The following is a 25,254-nucleotide window of genomic DNA, read 5'->3' as shown; positions in this document are numbered from 1 at the left end:
CAGTGCTAAACTGTAGGCTGGAGAGAAGAGATGAGCTTTGAGGTTAGATTTACAGAGAACTAGACTGCTGGACTTGTGCACGAGGACAACGTTCCAGAGATGAGGAGCAAATCTAGAAAATGTTTGATCGCCGAAACCAAGAAGGTTGGATGGAGGAATGATCAGTAAACCGGCTGATGATGAATGGAGAGTATGAACGAGTTTATAGGGATGGAGTAGTTGTGTTATGACCCAGTCATCAAACTTTATCAAATTTAACCCAACTACTTACTTTAACCAATAACCAGGAGAAAACAAAGAAACAAAAATGTCCTCCGTCCCTAAATGAGGAGGTAAAGACACTGCAGTGTCCAGGCCTCACAGACTTTGATGGAGAACATACAGACTTCAAAGGTAACATCAACACCATCTGAGCTGGAGCTTCTATTAAAGCTTCAACACCATTTGAAACACAGGTTTTACACACCACACTGAAAACCTCAACACCTTGTAAACTATTCCATAACACAGCCATCACGGCCTTAGAGTTAATCTAATGAAGCATGAGCGTTTCTCAGGTTGGTGGTCAGAGAGCCAGGGAACTCTCTCTCACCTCTCGCTTCCACCTGGTCGTAGTCCAGCTTTTATAGATCGAGCCCCCTGCTGGGCTGGAGTCATCATGACACTGCAATATGTGAAAGAAAAGGAAGAAACATCGAAAATCAGACAGAACAAAACATCATGACCCTTAGGGTCGTAACAGTAGGAAGACTGAGGTGGTTTAGAGTTTCGTAACTGAGCAGAAGAATTTTGTAGTGAATGCAGTGCTTTACAGAACAGGTGTAATATGGTTTAGAGAGCAAGTATGAGTGAGAAGATGAGCAGCAGAGTTCTGTAATTAAAGTGATGTAATCTGATTACTTTCCATTCCTTTTAATTCCTAAATAAAGAGGAGAGAAAACAGTTTCAGAAGAAAGACTTTAATCTAACACAAGGCAAACAGAAACACACACATGTAGGTGACGTATAGCTGTTTGAACTTTATATGAGCTGTATGTCCATTTGAAAATATCATTAAATGTTTGGGTGGAGTTAACTGGGTATTGTATGCATGTATGATTTAGAATAAAAGGTATTAAATATTGGACTATTGTGCCTCCTCAGCTTCACATTCCTATGCCATCCTGCAAGGTAAAATTTAATTAAACTACAAATTTGGGAATTCAAAGCTCGGTGAGCTGTTTAGATGTTTCACATGATATTGCCCAGTATGAGTCTATGAGATGGACCTGTGGGCTACTGTTCTCAGTCTGTTTCATTTTATGTGGCAAATGGAAAATAATAATAAAATAATAAAATAAAACTCACATTTTTAATGTATAAAGCCAGAAGTCTACTTCATACTAAACAAAACCAAACTACCCCTAAACACTGTCATGAGTCTCAGCCCTGCTACAAAAATACAACTATTAATGAACTTGTATTTACAGTACAATACAATACTTGTATATTTGTATTTTTCATTTGAAAACTCCAGCTGGCCTACAATGTTAAAACATAATGATGAACTGACCAATAGAAATGCTCCAAAAGTACTTGGAAAATTTGTCACGTTAGCTTCCATTGAAAGTTAAGGATGTGTTTTTCCTTCTCCTGTGAAGTTTTTTGTCTATATGGAATTAGCCAGTCAAACCTTTCTCCCCGACTTGTGTGGTGGAATTTAATATTGGAACATAAAAATATAAGTTGGCATACACAAAAAATCTGGCAGTATGTCGCTGTTGTCAGAAGAAACCTTGTATCTCCATTTTTGTTGTTTTTCAGTTTATGACCAAATTTGAAAATACCTGTTGTCCTTTACATTGTGTGTAAATTTCATGATGAACAGACCAGCAGAAATGACCCAAAATGACTTGGAATAATGTCTGGTTACATTGACTTACATTAAAAGTAAAGTAGGTTTATTCCTTCTCCTGTAAAGTTACCAATTTGGAGATACAAGATTTTCGTCCGACAACAGCAAAATGAAAAAACTGCATATATGTCCAACTGTGTCACTGGTGTCCCTGTGTTTGTGTTCCAAGAGGGAAAGAAACTAAGGAGATTTGGGGTTTAAGCTTCAGATTTGGCAGAACAAGATGAGCTCAGCTGGGTCAGGATTCAAATTTTTGGGTGCAGGTTGGGTTTGGGCTTCACTTTCATCTTCAGGTGGATCTGTAGCTGGATCAGATCTCAAAGTCTCTCTTACTGGCCAGGTTTGGGCTTCAGTTTCATGATGTTCATGCAGATCTGTTGTTGATTTGGACCTCAAGGTCTTAAGTGCAGGTTGGGTTTGGGCCTCATTTTTATGCCTGCGAAGTACAATTGTTCTCATGGCGCGTTGAACCCACTCAAGGTCGGGATCTACACAGAAATCACTGCTCCGAGTGGTAAAGCTGCAGAAAAGAGAAGATTTGTGTTTAACTGTAATGTTTAACTACAATGTAAAAAAAAAGACTACTAAATTTGATTTAAAACTATACTTCAAATATTGTGCATAATTAAATGGTTAAGATGTAAACAGAGTCATTCAGAGTGGTTTGGTGTGAAACGCTCTGTTGTAGAGAAACTTACTGAGTCAGAACTGTTCACAGTGGTGGTGATAGGAACCAGACGTCCACCTCTAAAAGCTCCTTCACAGAAAGTTACTACATGAAATGGTTATGAATTCACTGCCTGATGACTGAGACATTGTTGTATAGTTCTGAAAAGAGTTTGGCCTAAAATATGTTTTTTTTTTTTCCCTTCATGGTGGAGAGATTTTCCACTATTTTCCATCATCACCATTCCATATAAACTCAGAAGACTCGTGTAGGTTCACTGGTGGTTCTGGATAGTAAATAAAACGTCTATATTTGTGTTGTAGTCATGGCGACCCCTGGTTCCTATCACCACCACTGTAAAGGCATCTGAACCATTTCACACCAAACCACTCTGAATCACTCTGTTTATATCTCACATAGAGTAATAGAGGAATTTTGAAAAAATTGGTGGAATTCTCCTTCAATACGGATGAAGAGTGGAAACTTACATGACTGCAGATTTTGGACAGCGAGTGTCTGTTATTTTGTAGTCTGTAATGTGTCTTAGTGGGATTTTAAATGTAGTGGTCCTGATACAGCATTCTGGTGCAAACAAATCTGTGTGAAATAATAATAATGACATTAACCCTCCTGTTATCCTCAAATTTACCAGCATCTTTAATCAGTGGGGTCAAAGTGACCACGGAAATTTAAACCAAAGTTCTGGTGGGAATTCTGTGTTCCCATTTTCCCCCATGTCGTGTGAAATATCACTGGTTCTTGCACAACTACAGCTATGTTTATGTTAGGTTAAAGCCTTAAAGCAGAAGGAAGTTTTTCGGAGATTACAGAATTGCATGTTATAGCAACCTCAATATCATCCAAAACAAATGTGTGTAAAACGTTGATTATTTCTTATGTTCTACAGAGCTAAGTAAGCCTGGGGTCAAACTGACCCTGGAGAACAGTGATGCATACAAAAATATGTAAAGAACATTGAAAACATATCATGTCAATTTCATGTTTACCCAGTGGTCTCCATTAATTTATGAAAAGTCATTAAATATGAAGAAAAAACCTGATGTTAATCAATTATTTACAGACGTTAAACACTGAATGGGGTCAAATTGACCCCAACCATAACAGGAGGGTTAAAGGATGTAGTAAACTCAAGTTCAGATTAGTAAGAGGTATTAGTTGAAATAAGGATAGAAAAATGAGCTGCACTACAAAAAAAACAGTAATACTTTCTATGAATATCACCTTTGTAAGCATCTATAACCACATTTATAACATGTTATAATGTATTCATAAGGCATTATAAACATGGTTATAAATATTTATAGAAAAGAATTACACTGAACTACACTTTATAGCCATGTTTATGATACACTATGAATTGTTAATATAATGCATTATAACTAGTGTTAATAACATGTTATAATGTCAGTGCCAAAGAAGTCAGTCCCAGCTTGGAGAGCGTAAAGTAAAGACAAATACCAAGCTAACGGTGGTGAACATTACCTTTCCCACATTGGGTAAAACACTGATGGCAGCACTAGTTTAAACTCTGACATTTGAAGCCTGTAATGTGCTTTACTGTGAATGTTTTAGTGTTTCAGTAAATCCTTCAGTAAATACTTCAACTTGAAGCCTCACTCTGAACACTGGAGGAGGCTTTAGTACAGTACGCTTCACTTTACTTAGAGCGGACAAATACGACTTATGAGCTCTTATCGTTTGTTATGATCAGTACTTATAATGTATTATGTTAACAATTCATAATGCATAATAAACATGGCTATAATGTATAATGCATTTTTATAAATATTTATAGCTATGTTTATAATGTCTTATGCATGCATTATAACATGTTATGAATGTGTTTATAGATGCTTACAAAGGTGACATTCATAGAAAGTGTTACCATAAAAACATAGTAAGACATGAGGAGAAAAACAAAATCATATAATAAAACTTCTGCAAATGAAATCAAGTCCAGTTGTAGATTGAGATCACATTTATTCAGTAGCAGGAAGGGGGGCTTTGTTATTTTTGTTTGTTTAAAGCTGCACTATGTAAGATGATGTAGCTGAAGCTGAAAGCAGTATCATTACTGAGTGAGGAGAGTAAAAACAGGCTAAATTATGATGAGTGTGAGCTGCTGTGAGTCGCCCTGTAAAGCCTGAAATAATCATTTAGAAGTCTCAGTTTTTTGGATTATCAAACTTTTTAATAATGGACCCTTCCAACACGCAGACTCTAAAAGAAGGTCCGCTCGATGTTTGGGGAAGAAGCACACCCCGCACTACAAAATATTCATCTGTCATTTTTGACTCCCTGAAGCTGCCTCCCTGCCTTTACTGAGTCACACCCTCACAATATCAAAATGAGTAAAATAGTAAACAGAAAAATACTGAATTTATGCCTAGTGAATACATTAACTCCCCAAATCTGAGCGGTGATGTGTCCTTTCATCACAATTTCTATGTGAAATCTCTTCATGCAAATGGAAAAATTCATGAAACAGTCCTACCTCTGTTCTTCAAAGAGGAGTCTATCTTAAAGGTCAGAGCTCCAACCTGAGTTCTCAGAGTTTTACTCCTCCTACTGTCATACAGTCTCTTCTCATCTGTTCAAGTCATGGTCTGAACTAGTAGATATTTACTTAGGCTCTGATGTCATACAGCACAGGTGCTAAAATGCTTAAAGAGAGTCAGTCATCATGGGTGATGACTGGTTATGAAACAGATAAGCTAATATTACTGGCATTCATTGGGTGAAGAGAGACTTCTCTGTAATTTGTTTTACCCTCTTGCCTAAGAAACCCTGCTGCAGGGCCTCTTGCTGGAACACTAAGCAAAGACTCAAAGGTGAGCTGTAAAGTCTGTATCCGAATAGCAGTGTTTACATCAGACAAAAAAATAAATAAATAAATAAATAAAATGTGTATATATATATATATATATATATATGCCAACTTACTTAATTATCATACTCAGTTAATTAGTGAGTGATTTACAGTGGTGGACAGTAATAAAGTAAGTGTAATTCATTAAAGTACTTAAATAGTTTTCTCGTGTATCTGTACTGAAATATTTTCATTTTGGGCGACTTTTTACTTTTACTCCACCACATTTCGAAGTCAAATATCTTTCTTTTCACTCCACACCAATCAGGGCACAGCGGTCACTTTGTTTTGAGTTTGTTTTGACCTTTTGGTCATACCGACCCAGTGCAGCACACAGTTCAACATCAGTGCAGCAGCATAAAATTTTGGGAATTGATGATGAACTGACCTAACTTTGTGTAAATAGACCACAATATAGAAATATGTACTCATATGCAGTTGTGACTGACGTGTCTTTATTCTGAATTTACACAAACGCATTTCATTTTATAGTAAATTAGTTTAGTCTGGTTTATGTTTATGAACAGAGACCTACAGACGCAGTTTAGTAAAGGAAACTCATTTGTGAATCTGAGTTTAAAGTTTTTATTAAACTTAAACTTGTAACTAAGTTCAAATAAATCTTAAACTGAAACTTTGCTTGTTTGTAAAAAGTGATTTCAGAGCCACTCAGTTCTACCTGATGGAAACTGTTTGCCTTCAGTGTTTTGTGCTTATGATCATTTTAATAGACATCAGCGTCACTAATTAATGACCTTCTATTAAAAGACTGGTTTACCAAGAGTGACACTGGAGTATTTTCACCTAAAATGAGTTAATGAAGCGAGTCTTGTTACAAAAATGATAATAGGACATCAGAGCCATAATTAATCTTTTAGTACTTTCACTTTTGATACTTAAGTACATTTGAAGGCAAATACTTTTGTACTTTTACTCAAGTGGAGGTCTAAAGGGAGGAACTTCTACTGTAACTGGAGTAATATTTTACCTTGGGTATCTCTACTTTAACTCAAGTACATGGTTTGTGTACTTTGTCCACCACTGGTGAATTAAGAAGCGTTTAAACATGTAATTCATTTGATTACAATAAAGACATTGGAATTAATTCCCATAAACAGGTTAGCAGCATGAAAGAGCCAAAAACTTGAGGATGAATGTTAACTTACTTTGTCCCACTGCACAGGACTGAGGATAGAGGATGATTAGCAGAACCAGGAGGAGAGAACGAGGACAGATGCTCATGACTGCAGCTTCAGTTCCAGGAGATGATCTTCAGTGATCTGAACAGCCTGTGATGAGATCGGTTTCATCTTTATCAGCAGGTGGGAGGGTAGTGGGTGTATAATGTAGCTTAAAAGCTAAAAAAAAACCCTGCTTCTACCGGAAACACCTCTGTGGTTAATATGTGAGTTAAGACCAAAGAATAAAGAAACCATACAATAAATAAAGATAAAGATAAATCAAGATACAGCTACAGATTCATTTCTCTTATTTCTCACCCTGTAGTTCTATACATTCTAAAAGTCCGAGCATTTTGTTGAAACTGATGTGTGTTTAAAAAGACAATTAATATGTAAGAATTTTGTTTCTCTGTCCCCTTTTCTGATCCAACCTTGACCTCAGTCAGTCTGCTTCTTCTCACACGGAGGTGTGAAAGTAACAGGAAATGACACCTGAACAAGATGTGGCTGCAGGTCACGATGTTTTGTCCTGACAGACAGACATATGGTGATTAATTTAATGAACTTGGTGTGCTTGTAGAGCAGCTTTGTGCAAAAAAGATTCTCCTTTTAAGAAAATCCACAGAATTTCCTTTCAAAGTGATGTGCATCCAGCATAGAACTTCAGTCGGGCCTGAAATCTTTAATTTTCTGTCCTTTTGGATGATATTAAGTTAAATGAGCCCACTTTACTAGCTAAATGCTAGGGGTCTAGGGTCTAACTACAAGAGTAGGGAGAGGTGACACAACTATCTTTTAACTCTTGTTTGTATGGTTATTGAGCAGTGAGATTGAACTTCAGGAGCCGACAAGGCCAAAACAACAAACAAAACACACGATTAGCTAGAGAGAGACAGAGAGAGAAGGGCAGGGGTCCTGTACATCTGACATAAAGCTAACACAGCGTTCCCCAATAGGAACTTCATACCAACAGTGAAACATGGTGGTGGTAGTGTTCAGTGTCCAGTTCAGAGTAGAGCAAACAAAAATAAACAAACATAAAAATAAAAACAGAATACTATTTTATGGTTAAGTGAAGCAAAAGCTACTTTTATATTTAAATTAAATACTTATATTTAAATATATATTTATATTTTAAAATTAGGCACCGTATCTACTACATGTACTGTAGTAAGGCATCTTATCTACTACATGTACTGTAGTCTACTTATTGCCAAAACGTGTGTTGTTAAGGGTGCCTGACACCCGACCCACAAAAAGCCCTCTGTGGTTAAAAGGAAGAAGACAAAGAAGAAAAGCTCTTCTTCTACTGAAAAGCCTCTGTGGTTAACACCTAAAATGAGTCTAATTGTGCACACATATACAGCGTGAGCCAATACAGAGAACTGGACAAAAAATGTAAGCATTTTTCTTAGAAGTGTAAATTTAGTGGTTATGGTTTTGGACAGACACCTCCAAATAAAAAGCACTCAATAAATTATGATTTTATGTACACTATATTGCCAAAAGTATTTGCTCGTCTGCCTTCACACGCATATAAACTTGAGTGACATCCCATTCTTAATCCATAGGGTTTAATATGATGTCAGCCCACCCTTTGCAGCTATAACAGCTTCAACTCTTCTGGGAAGGCTTTCCACAAGGTTTAGGAATGTGTTTATGGGAATTTTCTGACCATTCTTCCAGAAGCGTATTTGTGAGGTCAGACACTGATGTTGGACGAGAAGGCCTGGCTCGCAGTCTCCGCTCTAATTCATCCCAAAGGTGTTCTATTTGGTTGAGGTCAGGACTCTGTGCAGGCCAGTCAAGTTCTTCCACCCCAAACTCGCTCATCCATGTCTTTATGGACCTTGCTTTGTGCACTGGTGCGCAGTCATGTTGGAACAGGAAGGGGCCAAACTCCCCAAACTGTTCCCACAAAGTTGGGACCATGAAATTGTCCAAAATCTCTTGGTCTGCTGAAGCATTAAGAGTTCCTTTCACGGGAACTAAGGGGCCGAGCCCAACTCCTGAACAACAACCCCACACCATAATCCCCCTCCACCAGACTGTACACTTGGCACAATGCAGTCAGACAAGTACCGTTCTCCTGGCAACTGCCAAACCCAGACTCGTCCATCAGATTGCCAGAGGGAGAAGCGTGATTCGTCACTCCAGAGAACACGTCTCCACTGCTCTAGAGTCCAGTGGCGGCGTTTTACACCACTGCATTCGACGCTTTGCATTGCGCTTGGTGATGTAAGGCTTGGATGCAGCTGCTCGGCCACGGAAACCCATTCCATGAAGCTCTCTACGCTGTTCTTGAGCTGATCTGAAGGCCACATGAAGTTTGGAGGTCTGTAGCGATTGACTCTGCAGAAAGTTGCCGACCTCTGCGCACTATGCACCTCAGCATCCGCTGACCCCGCTCTGTCATTTTACGTGGCCGACCACTTCATGGCTGAGTTGCTGTTGTTCCCAATCGCTTCCACTTTGTTATAATACCACTGACAGCTGACTGTTGAATATTTAGTAGCGAGGAAATTTCACGACTGGACTTGTTGCACAGATGGCATCCTATCACGGTACCACGCTGGAGTTCACTGAGCTCCTGAGAGCGACTCATTCTGAGCGACTCTATCTAAGATCTGAATACTTTACTGTTTTTAATAGTTTTTACTGTGGGACTGCAGTTTGAAATTCGGTGGAATGGTCCATATAGAAAATGAAAACAGCATAACAGAGTTGGAAACTTTGGCAGGTAGTGTTGAGGTAGTAAATACTTCTTGCAGGATGTAATAGGATTATGTTTCTTATTACATCCTGAAAAAGTAGTCTCACTAATCTTTACTTCACTGCTACATTACTCTCTAAACCTGCTTTTGCCAGCTGTACAAGAGAAAACCACCTGTTCTTTCAGTAATTTATTCTGAGTGCTGCTCATATCTAGAGTCAATGTCACATTGTCAACTGTTCACAAATTCTGTACAAACACAGAAAATGCAGAGATCATATACATGAAATGATTTGTGCATAGTTTTTATGTTAACCTGGCATTGCAGTCATTTCAACTGTAACGCGTTGCATTAATTGTTGCAGGAAAACCTGTTCACAATCTTAAAATGAGAATATGTGGACAAATCATTTGCTGATTTGCTGCTAAGACCATTAAAAGCTTAAATGCACAGGAATCTACTACAAGTCAGTAAAAAGCAGCAGTTGCAAACTAGACCTGGGACAGCTCATCAGTCAGCACTGCTTCTCTCAAAATGACTTCATTACTGTGAGATAAACATTTGACATTACTAAATAGATCAATATAAACATAGACTTTGTGTTTTTTGAGCCACATGGTGACTGATTCTTCTCTTAAAGCTTGTATTTGTAAAGCGTCTTTCTCTGTCATCTCTGCATGTGTCTGTTTTTTCCCTGACACCAACTAGAGTTTCATTTTCTCACCAGCAGAGGGAGCCACCTGTTTATCTGTTTGTGATGCACAAGTACAGTGGAAATGATGGTATGATGGTAATTAAATGTGGATGTTAATTAAATGTAGCTGTTAATTAAGGTATATCTCACAGTGAAAGGTCTTATATGATGTATCTGATGAAGAGATTTAATCTCCAGTGAAAACAGCTCCTCTGATGTTTGGGACGTTTCTGTACACGTTCAGAGTTTAAAGGCCAGCGTACATCGACTGGACCAACACAGACCAACACAAACACACACAGGCGTCTGGTTGATACACTGTACCAGTGTTTGGTAGTTAACAGACTCTAGAAAGTTCTCTCTTTGCTCTCTCTGTTTATTTTTGGCTTTTCAGTTCCTTTTCTGGACATTCTAAGAACAACTGCAGACATTCGAAAGTTCCTGTTTGTTCGTGTTTGTCCTCTCACTGTACTCTGGCCTCTTTCCATCAGTGTCCATAATCTAAAGGTACATTCTTAAAAAAGATGAGTCTTTAAGGGTTGTAGATGGTTCTACATAGAAGCTTTTTGAAAAGGGTTCTATATAGCACCAAAAAGGGTTTTGCTATTGTTACGATACCAAGCTTGCTACAATGGAAGAACCCTTTTGGGTGCTATCTAGAGCCATTTTCAAAAAGGAGTTGCAGTTTGTTTGTCTGTGTTTGTCCAGTCAGTGTACTCTGGCCTTTGAACTTTAAGCATTTAATCAGGATTTAGAGCTTCAGCTCTGTCTGTACTTTAACTCTGAGCTACTGTTCATGAAGCAGCCCTGAGTCAGAGGACTGATCTCAGAGTGAATGAGGTGTTAATGCACATGTTACACAGCTCAGCTCCAATGTAAGGTTTCTCAACTCTGGGGCTGCAGACCACAAGTGGTCCAAGAAGTGTCTACTGATGATCCTTGGCCCTATACTGAGGGGAGCCAGGGGGACAATAGAGGGCCAGTGATAGCACTTTGTCATATGTGGCAAAAATCAATGGAAAAAGAATTTACTTGATAATAAGAAAGATAAAACGTAAACAATATTAACCATATGAACATATTACCATTATTATTATTATTATTATTATTATTATGTAAAACAAATGTGAACATACAATTTTCATTCTTTTTTCCCTTTTCATTGTATTAAAAAAGGTTTCTAGCGATAAACAGGTGGGCCTGGAGGTGGAAAACAATGAACCAGTGCTTTGGCTCTGACAGGCCAAATTGGCCTTGTACACAGATATATTCAGTCTTTTAGTGTGTTTACCTCAAGTCCCTCACTGTAGGCTATGTTTTTCCAAAAAAACAGTTATGGTGGTGATGTGCCCATCAGTGCGGTCAGCAGGATATGATCACAGCCGCAATGATCCAATGAGCCTTAAACGTGAGCACGGCCTATGGCAATATAAACACATACAGACACCAAGGTGCAACATGCTGAGGGGCCTTGGAAGTCAGGAGCTCCCTAATTAACCTCTTGAACCCACTGAATGTCTTTTTTTTTCCAAAAAGTTCTACATAGAACCACATACCATACATTCTCCATCAATCTGAAGAACCATTTCACCATCAAATAACCATTTAAGCATGTAAGGGTTTTTTTTTCGCAGTGTTCTTAGCTGTTGTCGGAACAAAATCTTGTATCTTGTATCCAAAATGGAGAAGGAAAGGGAGAAGAAGGAGAAGAAAGAAACAAATGTTCCTTTAATGGAAGTCAATGGAAACTTTTTTCAAATAATTTTGAGCCGTTTCTTTTGGCCCATTCATCATGAAATTTACATACATTGTAAAGAGCAACAGGCATTTTCAAATTATGTCAAAAACTGATAAACATATTTATATATACAAACCTTTCTGGCTTTGTTTATGTGCATTTTTAAAACTTACACAAAAGAGGTGTGATACACTTTAACTTTCTTTGTCTTTCTTTATTCTGTATATACACTGATCAGTCATAACATTCTGACCACCTCCTTGTTTCTACACTCATTGTCCATTTTATCAGCTCCACTTACTATATAGGTGCACTTTGTAGTTCTACAGTTACAGACTGTAGTCCATCTGTTTCTCTGATACTTTGTTAGCCCCCTTTTACCCTGTTCTTCAGTGGTCAGGACCCCCATGGACCCTCACAGAGCAGGTACTATTTGGGTGGTGGATCATTCTCAGCACTGCAGTAACACTGACGTGGTGGTGGTTAGTGTGTGTTGTGCTGGTGCGAGTAGATCAGACACAGCAGTGCTGCTGGAGTCTTTAAACACTGTGTCCACTCACTGTCCACTCTATTAGACACTCCTACCTTGTCAGTCCACCTTGTAGATGTCGAGAGCTCATCTGCTGCTGCACAGTTTGTGTTGGTCATCCTCTAGTCCTTCATCACTGGTCACAGGATGCTGCCCACAGGACGCTGCCCACAGGACGCTGTTGGCTAGGTGTTTTTGGTTGGTGGACTACTCTCAGTCCAGCAGCGACACTGAGGTGTTAAAATGATAATGATTAAAGCTGATAAAATGGACAATGAGTATAGAAACAAGGAGGTGGTCATAATGTTATGCCTGATCGGTGTATAAGCATGATGTAAATAGTACTGTAAAAGGACACTGAAGATATTGAATTCATGTATTTCACTCTGACTTAAAAAACCACATTCCTCCAGTCTGTACCGAATGCTGAAAGCTGACTTGTTAAAAAAACAGAAATCTTTATTCCTCCATCCCAGTCAGAGACGAGTACACTGCAATAGTAATAAAGTGCTGGAAAGTAGAAAGCAGTTTATTTTCCATATATAGAGAGAAAATTTAATCACTTGGCTGAGTTCAGGTTGAACTTTCCACAATCCATTGATCCATTCTGTCCACAGCCCGCTGCACCCACTTAGAGTCAGGGTTCACACACACACACTCACACACACACACACACACACACACACACACACTCACACACCCACTCACACACACACACACTCACACACACACACACACACACACACACACACACACACACACACTCTCTCACACACACACACACACACACACACGCTCACACTCACACACACACACACACACACACACACACACACACACACTCTCTCACACACACACACACACACACACACACACGCTCACACTCACACACACACACACACACACACACAATCCCCTTTCAGCTTAGTAAAACTGCAGTGAAGATCAGCACCAGTGTTTCAGGCTTCAGATCTGAGAGATAATCATATAAAACATGCCTGATAATAAAAACATTCAGTAAAAATCTGTAATGTCTGTAAAGTCTGTTAACAGAGCGACAGTAAGAGTTAAGAAAGAACAGCAGCTTAACCCCTTAAATGGCCAGGGTCCACCAGCAGGTCCAAGTTTTATTACACTCTTCTATAACCTGAGCATAGCTCAGACAGTTTGCACTGAAGTCCCTGTAGTTACTGAGTAATAAGCCTAAGATTTAAAGGGGTTAAAATAGTTATATTAAATATAGTTCATCTTACTCCAGCACAGCTCTGGTTTTATTTAATTACTTAGCTGAGTTGAAGTTGAACTTTCCATAATTCAAATATCAATTGTGTCCATGGTTGTCCGGACTTTCCACAATTCGATGATCGATTTTGTCCATGGTGTCACGTTTCCTGCCACTCATCAGACGGAGCTAGTTCCCTCGCTCGCATGTTCTGACACGAACTCCATTTCCCAGACTCCTCAGCAAAGTCACATGATCCTCCGGAGTGATCCTCATCCTCCGAACTAGCTCCGTCTGATGAGTGGCAGGAAACGTGACACCATGGTCTCCTTCACCCACCTAAAGCTGGGGTCCACACACACCATACCCCCTCTTGGTGGTAAAACTGCAGTGAAGAAAAGATCACTGTCAGTGTTTTAGATTAATGGATCTGATAGATTATCATATAAACCATGTCTGATATAATAAAATGTTCAGTAAACGTTTGTAATGTTAAAGTTTGCAGTGGATCTAAGTGACAACAATAAGATTAAACAACGAACAGTGGCTTAAAGTAATAATATTAAATATGGTTTGTCTTATTCCAATATTAATAAAGGAATAAAGGATGGGGGTGAGAACTTACATCACTCCAGCTCTTGTACAGTCATCTCTCATTTCTTTGTACTCACTAATAACAGCTACAGGGATTGGTTTGGTATAGAAACTGAAATAGCATTTCTCTGGTGCATCTTAATCTGTGTGAAAATAATAATAATAATAATAATAATAATAATAAAATGAAGAAGGATGTAGTAAAGAGTGAAGAGGTGATGTAGTGAAGTGATCTGTAGATGACAGTGTTAGTGAGTGTAATGATGCTACAGCAGGTGAGATCATCTCTAACTTTACTCTTCTTGTTAATACTGTGAATAAAGCTGCAGTGTTACAGTCTGTTAGTTCATCCACACACATACAGTACAGTACACTACACTACAGTCTGAGTGAGGGAAACAGTATATGCTACTTTATTCATACTCAGGTCACGTTATAATAGTTGTATCTTATTAACTTCATTGTTTTTTGTAAATATACACTCATTCTGAAACTGAAGCCTGTAACAGGTTCCAAAAGGGACAGTTTAAGGTTCAGAAAACATCCCATTCGATCCCTGTTGATGCTACAGTCATCCATGGCTGGGGGTCCAGGAGAGCACAGCTGTCCTCACTCTCTCTGGGTGGGTAGGATGGCTTTAACGATAGTTCAAAAACATGCAGTGGCTTCACAGGTCTTGGAGGAAGCCTGTGCTGGCCTTCACCCTCCCAGCGCTGGTGGTGTTGTGGGACTGGGGGAGTCATAACATCCTAACAGTGGTGGACAGTAACTAAGTAAATGTAATTCGTTTCTGTACTTAAATAGTTTTTTTCGTGTATCTGTACTGAAGTATTTCCATTTTGGGGACTTTTTACGTTCACTCCACTGCATTTCAAAGTCAAATATCTCACTTTTTACTCCACTACATTCTGAGAAATCTGTCGCTCCTTCTGGTTTATGTGTGTATAAAAACGTAACATGTCAAAATGAAAGAAGCGCAAAGCAAGAACACCAATCAGGGCACAGCGGTCACTTTGTTTTGAGCTTGTTTTGACCTGTTAGTCATACCGACCCAGTGCAGCACACGGTTCAACGTCAGTGCAGAAGCGTAAAATTTTGGGAGAGTCTATTCAACATAAATGATGAACTAACCTAATTTTGTGTAAATAGACCACAATATAGAAATATGTACTCATATGCAGTTGTGACTGACGGGTCTTTATTCTGAATTTATACAAACACATTTCATTTTATAGTAAATTAGTTTAGGCTGGTTTATGTTTATGAACAGAGACCTACAGATGCAGTTTAGTAAAGGAAACTCATTTGTGAATCTGAGTTTAAAGTTTTTATTAAACTTAAACTTGGAACTAAGTTCAAATAAATCTTAAACTGAAACTTTGCTTGTTTGTAAAAAGTGATTTCAGAGCCACTCAGTTCTACCTGATGGAAACTGTTTGCCTTCAGTGTTTTGTGCTTATGATAATTTTAATAGACATCAGCGTCACTAATTAATGACATTCTATTAAAAGACTGGTTTACCAAGAGAGACACTGGAGTATTTTCACCTAAAATGAGTTAATGAAGCGAGTCTTGTTACGAAAAATGATAACAGGACATCAGAGCCATAATTAATCTTTTAGTACTTTTACTTTTGATACTTAAGTACATTTGAAGGCAAATACTTTTGTACTTTTACTCAAGTGGAGGTCTAAAGGGAGGAACTTCTACTTTTACTGCAGTAATATTTTACCTTGAGTATCTCTACTTTAACTCAAGCACATGATTTGTGTACTTCGTCCTAACTAGTGGATGGAATTGGATATGATGGAATTGGATATGGGGAGAAAACTGGGAAAGGTCCCCCAAAAAAGTAGCTTTCAGGAAGGGCTGAGTTCTTTATTAGCGAGGATGGTCCAGGCTTTCTACTTTGCCAAAAATGCATCAGCAAAAAATCCAACAGTTTACAAATGATGTTCCTCAGCCAGAGATTGAAAAGATTTTAGGTATTTCACAGTGCATAGCATCAAAAGATACAGGGAATCCAGAGAAATCTCTGTGCGTGAAGGGCAAGTCTGTCCCCAGACGATTATTCAGTGTTGTTAAAAGGAAAGGTGATGCAATGGTAAACAGTGGTAAACATGCACCTGTCCTACCTTTTTTGGAGCATGTTGCAAGCATTAAATTTGGAATGTGTGTATATTTACAAAAAATAACGAACAGCAAGTAAAACATCAAATATTGTCTTTTTGTACTGTTTGTCAGATGAACACAGATCAAACAGAATTTACTAGTCACTCTGTTTTTATTAGCATTTCACACACTGTCCCAACGTTTTTGGAATTGGAGATGTATTTGGGCACTGACAACAAGCATGACTGACTTTTTTAGAAGTAGGGGGGGGGGGGTTATCACCCGGAAACTATTTTTTAAATCTCTGGGCTGCTTATTTTAAATGCAAATTTTATCACACTTTATAGACATTTAACCAAATATTATTTGTAGTGATAATTATTTTCACTATATTTATGTTAAGTTCAGTGATTGGTGATTAGGAATGGGCTTTAAACATGCTAGAAAAGAATCCTTTTCTAAAAATATCACATTGATATACATCAAATATCAATGCTATATTACAATTAATACAACCTTTATTATTGAAATACAAATCAACATAATACATCAACTATTATTCTTTTCAAAACTATGTTATATCCAAAAGTGTAACAAATGCATGTACAGCCTTTTGGACTGAAACTTCATATGACAATCTTTCATATGAAAGAGCCAAAACTCAGGGAAGAACGTTAACTTACTTCTTCCCATCACACAGGACTGAAGGTAGAGGATGATCAGCAGACCCAGGAGGAAAGAATGAGGACAGACACTCATGTCTGCAGCTTCAGCTCCAGGAGATGATGATCTATGATCTGAACTGAACTTTAAAGAGGAAAATACCATCTGACCCTCAGCCTTTAATCTGAGCCAAACGTCTTTACATTGATGAAGACACGTTACTGGTAAACCACAAACAGAAGGAGCTCTAATAACTATGGGCACTCTTGGTAAAGGGGGATCAACAAGGTCATGAAAAAACATCTGTGCTGTTAATTAGCTCAATTTCAATTATTAGCTTCCCTAGAAATTCTTACCACTCACTGCTGTTTTGTTGGCTAAGGAAAGGTTCACAAACTGCTAAATGCAGTAGTGCAATAATAACAACACACATGGTTTTGTTTTTGCTTGCCTAAATTAAATATACTTCATTTAAAGGTTTGATTTCCTTCATACTGTATTGTAAGTGTGAGATTGAGTTAATTAACCATAAAGCATGGACAAAAGTATTGGGACACCCCTCCTAATTATTAAGCTCAGGTGTTTCAGCCACACCCATTACTAACAGGGGGTTCAAATTAAGCCAGGCCCTCTCGTCCAACATCAGTATCTGACCTCACAGATGCTCTTCTGGATGAACGGGTGAAAATTCACACAGACTCTCCAAAATCTTGTAGAAAGCTTTCCAGAAGAGTGGAAGCTGTGTGATGTGTAGGTGTCCCAATACTTTAGTTTACTTTAGCTTAGTTTAGTCACTACAAAGTACTTCTTATAAAAAAGAAACTTCTAGTATTGTATTTAAGGTTAGGTCAACAAAAACAGTTTAAAGGTGCAGTAATCGATTTATTTCTGTTATTACTAGTAATAAAAGAAATAAATTGCTTACTGCACCTTTAACCAAGATGAGGTCCAGACCTGGTGGAGATATAACCATGCCACCTCTATACACCTATTTTTTTTAAATAAAAGTTTGATGTAGTGTGTAAACACTGTCAAACTTTCAAAACATATCACTCACTCCCCAGACCACACAATACATATATGGACACAACGCTGCAAAAAGATCCCGCCAATTCATTGTTATTGTGGCGTCACACAACATTAACAGCAGATTACCCCCCTTCATTTACGCTGAAGGTATAAGGAGTGCTTTCACCCTAGACTGTGTTGTTTATTTAGTGGCGATGGCGTGTAGATGTTGTGAAGAAAAACTCCGCCGATACTGAGTTGCTAGCAAACGGTTTATTACATAGTAAAACAGCATCATATCAAGCACTATAAAGCACCTGAGAGAGGATCCGTGCCAGACTGACCAACAGCATATATATATGGTTCTTGTTGTTGAAACAGAAGACAGAGCATATAGTTCTTTTTAAAATGATTTCATCTATTTGGACCTAAGAAGAAGGGAGAAAGTGAGAGGCCTACTCCCTATGGACCTTTAAATTGAGAGGCTATGGACCCAGAGGCCCCCCCTGGTTCAAACATTCCTATCCCCTGCACAAACAGAGCACACAGGGAACTCCTAGATACTTGGAACTTCAGACATCAGCTTATACTCAATGTTAAGAGTGTTTTTACCTTCTTCTATAAAAAGGTTCCTTTCTAAATATACTTCATTCCCCCCTTCGAGACTTCCTCAAAGTCTCGAAAAACCCAAAAAAGTAGCACCTACATATTTGTAGTTATAACAAAATAACCCTTCTTCCTATAGCATAACCTTAGCAATGCAACAGCTTTCTGGAGTGTGAGAGCGAAAAAACCTGTCAGGCAGCTAACATTCCTGAAATGTCCTTCAAACAATCTAGACAGGAAAAATTCTCTCACGGCCCCTCTGCCTTAGGCGACCACATAAAATACTCCAGACCACTTTAAAACGAGGTATTCTGACAAATTGTATATGGATATGACTTAAGCAAATACATATGGAAACCTCAGAAAATAAAATCAAAACAATGTCCACATTCAGGCTGGTCGACCCATCGGACCTTCCAATGGACCTTTCCCTGCCTAACACCCTTATCCCTAAGCACCCGAAAAAAGAAAAAAACATCTGAGGTCCCAATGCACTCACCCCCTAACAGAAACCATCAGTCTTCAATCAATTTAAACCCCCTTACCATATAATATACTAAATCCCATACTATGCAAATATATATGAAGACATAAAAATGTATCACACTGCAGCTCCTCAGCAGCGTCGACTCTCAGTGTAGTGTCGATGATGTGTTGACTCCTGGGCATCGTATCACTGTGTCCTTATTCAAAGTCCTTCAGTCCCATCTTATTGTCCATGAACATCAGGGTCACCGAAGATCCAGCCACCCTTACAGTGGTCTTCCCCCAGCATCGTTCTTGAAGGAAAGAAAGAAAACCACCAACCAGTATCTTTTGCAAAAACAACAGATGCAAATTGAAACATCACATATGGGTTAACACCTTATAAGTAAATGTGAAATTCACAGTATCATACTTTCACCTTATTCCGAGTTATAAATCCCCTTTTTCATTTCCCCCTGCTATCATCCCACTCTATAGTAAGAGACTACTAAATACCCAAATAGTAACAGAAATAAATGTTAGGATTATAATAAGAATAGATATTCAGAATGGATATTTCTCCATCAGTTCACCTTCTATCACCACTTCTTTGTCATAGTCTGTGTCAGTCCTATGTAATAATGGCATCTGAACTTGATCTCCAGGCATCACAACTCCAACCCCTCTCAATATCATTGCCTTTGCAAAAGTTAACAACCATGTACAGAAACACTCAATGATATAAAAACTGCTATCATAATCTGAACCCACACTGCTCCCAATGGTCCTAATTTCTCCTGCAACCAAGCATTCGCCAACCCTCCAGCTCCTTCCGATGGGCCAAACGCCCCCCTTATATGCTTCAATGCATCTATGACACTAGTCATCTTATCAGTACTCTCAGGAATCAAAGTATAACAAGCATCACCAGTTAAGTTCAGAGCCACACACAGGCCCCCTTGTTTGGCCAAAAGATAATCAAGAGCCATGTCATGTTTCAGCAACGTCAGTCTGTGACTCTTTTGTGTATTTGACAAGTATTCAAAACCTCTTATAGTCTCATTTGCAAAACCCTGTAGGGTGTAGGTAATATTATCAATGTCACACCATACCATGGAAATAGTCCTTCTCTCCTAGACTTATCCTCCAATGATAGGACTCCAGATTATGAAATTGTGCTAGTTCCCTTTTCTTCCTACTTCCAGAAATAGCCTCTGATTGAACCTCATCAGAAACTTTTCCCTTCTGGACAATAAAAACCTCATACGGGGGCTTCAACATTGCCATATAACAGCATCCTATCCACCCATACGGTAGACATATATATGCCTTATCACCACAAACCCCCCTTGTTTCCTTCCAACAGATCAGGGATCACTGTTATCATTTTTCCCTACTGATTGTCATGCATCCCTATGGCTCAGAGGTTTCCCTGGACTCCATCTTCCAGAATCCTCTGGGAGATCACATGACTCCTGAGTACTGATCTATTACACCTGTGACCTCTCACCAGCTTCAGTATAAACCTGGGCTTTTAGAACAGTTCAGTGCAAAGTATTGCTTCTTTCTAAAGCTACTGAACTTTTATTTCCTGTGTTGTGTTTTCCCCCTTTTTGACTATTCATCTGTATTTTGACTCACTCGTTTTTGCCTCAACCCTTTTGGATTGTTTTTGTCTGCCCTTGGGTCTGCGATTTGTAACCCCTAGAAATCAAATCCATATGCCTTCCACTTAGTTTCTCTCTTCTGTAATACACCCTACTAGTCAGTCACATCCTCTGGTGTCCAGTCAAAGTCAAAAACCCCTCTTCCACATCTAAAATAATCCTCTGAGCTGTCACAGATTAATCTGCATCATGCTCTTCCCCCTTCTGTTCTCTAGGTTTCAAAAATCTCCTCACTACTGTTCACACTAAGCTCTATTTTTAGCTTAGGTTTCTGAGTTGTATTTGCTCCTTCTTTAAAGTTCAAAGATGTCATACCAGGTGTCTGTATCACCTTTTCTTCTCTCCCTCTCTCTCCTTCTCCTCTTCTTACACACCCCATAGGTGTATAAACATAGAAACCAATCAGAATTAAATATCAAATAAACTCACTAGGTATTTTTTAACCCCACAAAAGCAATCCCATATGATTCACACCCTTTATCTGCCAACACTTAGGTCATATTTATCTATAACAACTGTTTTACTCCTTTACATACCCAGTTATCATCAATATAGAAATTTCAGTTTATTTCACTCTAATAACACCTCACATACTTATTAATAATACTTATTAAATTTTTCTTTACCCATACACACAAACATCCTCACTGGTCTCTCCACTCCTCTCCAAATTATAAACGTCCTTCTTGGGGGCTCATGAATGTTTTTAAATTAATTTATAAAAGTCCTCTTATTCTTTATGAGGCTCATAAATCTTAACTTTATCTTAAATCTAAAAACATCCCCCAGGAAAGTTCATGATATTTTAACAATCTAAAAACATCCTCTTTAGAGGCTCATATGTTTTTTTAAAAATTATCATTTATATAGTCTTAAAGCCATTTACGCAGCTGGAGCACAGCCAAGTCAAGCAACTCACACTCACAGAACCCCAGGTCCGCACACACACACAGTAAGGGGCGGCCACTCCCCCTCACACAGAAACACACAGCGAGCTCAGAACACACAGAAGACAAAGAACAACACTCAATCTGAAAGTCAACTCATTCATACTGATCCTATAGCATGCTTTTTCCGCCGCTCCTTCTTTCCCTTTTTCTTCTAAATTTTTGCTACCTTTATGAGGTGCGAATATTCAATAAAAAGCTGCTTCAGACACTGTTCGTCAACTAGCGTTCGAGTGGGAACTTTATAATTGAATTTTCCCTTCCACACCTCCAGTTCCTTAGAACTGACCCAGAAATTCACCTAGTGATTTTCCAGGATTTTAGGCCCGTCTAACACCGCCTCCCAGAGGGCTTTGGTCCTAATCTGCGGCTCCTTTTCTCTTTTAACTCATATCATCTCTATTCTCTTCCCTTTTCTTATTTCTCTTTTCACTCATATCATCTCTATGCTCTTTAACTTCACTTATGTCTCTTTAACTCTTAACTTTTCTATTCTTTTTAACTCTTCACTTTTCTTCTCTATTTTCTTTAACTTCTCTTATTCTCTTTACCTCTTTCCTCTTTTATTCTCTTTCTTCTTTTTCCCAGTAAGCTAATTTCCCCTTAATCCAATTTCCCAGGGCCCTGGACTGTTACTTTTCACTTCTTTTTCCCTTTTTATTTTCTAACCTGATCCGACTATTTCCCTAAGCCAACTTTCACGCAGTGACCAATATACACATGTCTTACCGTTAAGAAGATAAGGGCCCAACCTTCATTAATCTCGCATGGTGTTATTTAGCTCACTTTATCGTTACTAATTAGGCTATTCTACACTTTTACATCAGCTTTCCTTTTCTCTATTATACTCCCCCCTTTTATTGCGGCATGCACAACGCTATAAACCCCCCAAATTTAGAACGGAGAAGTACTCCAAACATCCACACAGCATCGCTCACACACACATGAGTCTTTACGGTGCAGCTAGACAGCAGCCACTCAACAGCCTCCACGAAAAAACCAGTGCTCACCTGAATTGCCGGCCTGGAGCGGGAGTTAGTGCGCTGAGGCTGTCGGCGACGCAGCCAGCCACAACACGATCCCATCCTCGTCGCCAAATAATGTTGTTTATTTAGTGGCGATGGTGTGTAGATGTTGTGAAGAAAAACTCCGCTGATACTGTGTTGCTAGCAAACGGTTTATTACATAGTAAAACAGCATCATATCAAGCACTATAAAGCACCTGAGAGAGGATCCGTGCCAATTCTAAATGTCCTCTCCCGAACAGACTGACCAACAGCATATATATATGGTTCTTGTTGTTGAAACAGGAGACAGAGCATATGGTTCTTTTTAACATGATCTCATCTATTTGGACCTAAGAAGAAGGGAGAAAGTGAGAGGCCTACTCCCTATGGACCTTTAAATTGAGGGGCTATGGACCCAGAGGCCCCCCCTGGTTCAAACATTCCTATCCCCTGCACAAACAGAGCACACAGGGAACTCCTAGATACTTGGAACTTCAGACATCAGCTTATACTCAATGTTAAGAGTGTTTTTACCTTCTTCTATAAAAAGGTTCCTTTCTAAATATACTTCATTCCCCCCTTCAAGACTTCCTCAAAGTCTCGAAAAACCCAAAAAAGTAGCACCTACATATTTGTAGTTATAACAAAATAACCCTTCTTCCTATAGCATAACCTTAGCAATGCAACAGCTTTCTGGAGTGTGAGAGCGAAAAAACCTGTCAGGCAGCTAACCTTCTTCTATAAAAAGGTTCCTTTCTAAATATACTTCAACTGCTTTTTGAATGGGCAGCAAATCAGAACAGAGCTCATTTACATGTTGGTCTTGAGGTCACAGAAACAAAAACAGCCTGGTTAGTTGTAAGGGATAAAGAGAGGCTGAAAAAATGGTCCAAATGACTATTTTCATATAAAAACCCACACAAATGAGCACTTGAATGAAAGGCAATGAAAGGAAAATGTAGGATATGGGCCCTTTAATGCTGCAAAGTCCTGTCAAAGTTATTACAGGCCTACAGCACGTCTTGTTTTCCACTGAGGAAGGAAAAGAGGGACGAGAAACCACTGAGGAGTCGCTTTCACTTTCACAGCTCACAGTCTAACGGTTCATTATTTACAGCAGTTCAATAATTATAACTTAATTTCTGTATCAGACTCACAATCACATGTTTAAATGCTGTGAAATCAGCTGGTTTATGGACAGAACTGAACAGAAGCTTCTCAAACGTCTCTAAACAAACACCACACAGTCAGATCCAGACCCTCACACTGCACACAGAGTTATATAACACACTAATACACAGATAAACAGGATCATAAATCAGCTACAGAACTTACAACAACAAACAACAACAAATAACAATAAAGAGATAAACATACAGATATAGTTGAGAGTTTTTGTGATTAACTGTCACTCTTATCATGAACAATTTCTGCTAACAGTGACAGTTTATGAAAAAATAATGCACAAAACCTTCCATAAAGAATGTTATGATACTGGATCACATCTGCTGAATGTATCTAGAACCCTTTCAGAGAGGATTAAAGCTCAGATGGCTTTTAGAAAGTGATATTTTTGTTGGATACTGAACAAAACTTACCTTCACAAAGTGTCCAACAGGCCTTTACTGTTTAATCTCGGCAAAAACATACATACATACATCATCTAAACCGCTTATCCTTCTGGGTTGCGGTGGGGTGCTGGAGCCTATCCCAGCTGTCATTGGGCGGAAGGCAGGATACACCCTGGACAGGTCACCAGTCCATCCTGGCAAAAACAGAAGAGAAATAATAAACATAAGAGCCACCTAGATGAAAAGAATTGTCAACTGCACCCACAACAACAATTTCTGTATACACTGATAATGTAATGTTTACATTACTGATCTTCACAATACCTAAAGGACAACATGTGGATTGTGTTGTTCAGTATTTAAGTGTGAAACTAGATCACGGTTTGTTTTCTATGAACATGAATGCTGTCAGAAGACGTTGAGAGAAAAGTGCAGTTCTGACAATCCTCAGACCTGAGTCAGAGGACTGGTCTCAGAGTGAATGAGGTGTTAATACACATGTTTCTCAGCTCTGCTCTAATGTAAGGTTTCTCAGCTCTGGGGCTGTGGACCGTAACTGGGCCGTGAAGCGTCCACTGGTGGTCCTTGGGCCTTTACTGAGGGGAGCCTGTGGTCCTTAAAGGGCCGGTGACAACACTTTATATCATAAAAATCAGTGGGGAAAAAACGACTTAATAAAAATGAAAGATAAGTTTTTAAATAGTAAACAATATTAGCACAAGACTTTTTTATGAGCAAATTATGAATAAAAACTTATTTTTAACTGTCCTTATTATTATTATTAGTAGTAGTAGTAGTAGTATTGTGTAAAATGAATTTTATCTTTTATCCCTTTCAATCTTAATCTGTTCTCCGTCTTCACTGCGTCTCTCCTCCTGGACGCTGGGCAACAACAAAAAAAAGTAAGAGCCAAAGCTGTAAACACAAAATGAATATCTTTTCTTTTTTATTTTCTAATGTTCATTTTTTAAGATTAAATGTCCCAGATTTCTCAGACTGGACTTAAATGGACAATCGGGGCTGCCGTGATCCCTGCAGCCCTAAATGTGAGCACAGCTTATGGCCATTTAAATATATATTCAGTC

At 38.7% G+C, this 25,254-nt stretch overlaps 1 long non-coding RNA gene across 1 annotated transcript; it reads right to left on the bottom strand.

Moving 5' to 3' along the window:
• Nucleotides 1-943: 943 nt before the first annotated feature.
• On the bottom strand, nucleotides 944-24,224 carry LOC118825654. The gene is made up of 5 exons (XR_005008678.1): nucleotides 24,197-24,224; nucleotides 16,919-17,042; nucleotides 6,618-6,740; nucleotides 3,050-3,158; nucleotides 944-2,414 (listed from the first exon to the last, which is right to left on the bottom strand). It is a non-coding gene; the product is annotated as an uncharacterized LOC118825654 (long non-coding RNA).
• Nucleotides 24,225-25,254: the final 1,030 nt, after the last annotated feature.

The sequence above is a fragment of the Colossoma macropomum genome, unplaced genomic scaffold (genome assembly GCF_904425465.1).
Source record: "Colossoma macropomum unplaced genomic scaffold, Colossoma_macropomum, whole genome shotgun sequence".
NCBI classification, from domain to species: Eukaryota; Metazoa; Chordata; class Actinopteri; order Characiformes; family Serrasalmidae; genus Colossoma; species Colossoma macropomum.
This window is presented reverse-complemented; position numbering and strand designations above follow the sequence as displayed.